Raw genomic sequence first — 1276 nt, 5'->3', positions numbered from 1 at the left:
TGAAATTAGTGTCATAATTATGATACAGTATGTCATCATTTTGACTTTTTTATCAAATTTTTGTCAATTTCAATTAGTAAATTTCGACTTGTCATAATTTTGGTTTAAAAAGTCATTACTTAAAAAGTTATTAAGAATTATGACGTAGTGTCATTTCTACTTTATCTCAGTATTTTGACTTTTTGTCAATTTCAATTTGTCATGTTAATATTTTTGTCATAATGACTTAGTTTGTCATAATTTCAACCTTTCTTTATCACAATTTTGACTTTTTCATTTCATAATTACTTAAGAGTTATACCTTTTTAAGTCATAATTTCTACCTTTTTATCTCATAATTTCAACTTTTAATTGCAATTCTGAGTGTCATAATTCCAACCTTTTGATGTAATTTTTGCCATAATTTCAATTAGTCAATTTCGACTTGGTATAAAAAGTCATTACTTAAGAGTTATGACGTAGTGTCATAATTTCTACCTTTTTATCTCATTATTTTGACTTTAAAATGAAATTAGTTTCATAATTATGATACAGTATGTCATAATTTTGACTTTTGATTGAGTGTCATAACTTTTCCCATGGATTTTTCCCAGATGATGACTGATAAAACCATTCACACGCAATCAGAATCCACACAAAAGCGCACACTCATAACAAGTGTTTGTGCTGACGGCAGAAGGAAAGCTGAAATCACACCAGGGTTTAATCTTTTTTTATTTTTAAATGATATTTTCCTCCTGTGGCAGCTTTAATGCTTTATTCAGATCTCTTTACATAATGAACATGAACGTGTTCAGAATTAAGGTGCAAACATCAGCAAACACAAGGTCACTCATCTTTAACCCTTCGCAGCGCTAACGGGACCCTGACCTTTGACCCCACCCCTTGTAGATGCTGGTGCAGCTCCACTAACGGAAGACGTCTCAGAAACCCAGCGACAGACGGGATCCGACCAATCAACAGGCAGATCACATTTAAAGGGGGAGGAACCTGGACTCGAGCGACCAATCAGAAGCATGCTGAGCGACAGTGTCCTCGTGGCTGTGTTCAGAATGGCGTTCCAGCATGCTAATCTCCGCAGTATATAGCACGCAAATGTTCAGTATGAGACGCTGTCCTAAAGCTACGCGACACTTATATACAACACAGATTGATTTCCAAGCAGCTTCACAGTAATAAACAGGAAAATAATGTTGCGAAATTGAGTTCAATAACAGTGTCACTGTGGCAGGACACTGTATCCCACAATGCAATGCACCGAACTTTTCATTTCCAG

The 1276-nt window shown here is 35.3% G+C and overlaps 1 protein-coding gene across 4 annotated transcripts in view; it reads right to left on the bottom strand.

The window, feature by feature from the left end:
- Positions 1-696: 696 nt before the first annotated feature.
- The window catches only part of fgf12b (fibroblast growth factor 12b), a 78478-nt gene continuing 77898 nt past the window's right edge, over positions 697-1276 (bottom strand). For all 4 annotated transcript variants that reach the window (XM_079886676.1, XM_079886674.1, XM_079886675.1 and 1 more), the window contains exon 5: positions 697-1276. This exon is cut by the window's right edge and continues 1526 nt beyond it. The gene's annotated coding sequence lies outside the window, so the exon portion shown is untranslated.

The sequence above is a fragment of the Squalius cephalus genome, assembly GCF_949319135.1.
Source record: "Squalius cephalus genome assembly, chromosome: 11".
In the NCBI taxonomy this organism is placed as follows: domain Eukaryota; kingdom Metazoa; phylum Chordata; class Actinopteri; order Cypriniformes; family Leuciscidae; genus Squalius; species Squalius cephalus.
Note: the sequence above shows the minus strand (reverse complement) of the source record. Positions and strands in the feature narration are given on the sequence as shown.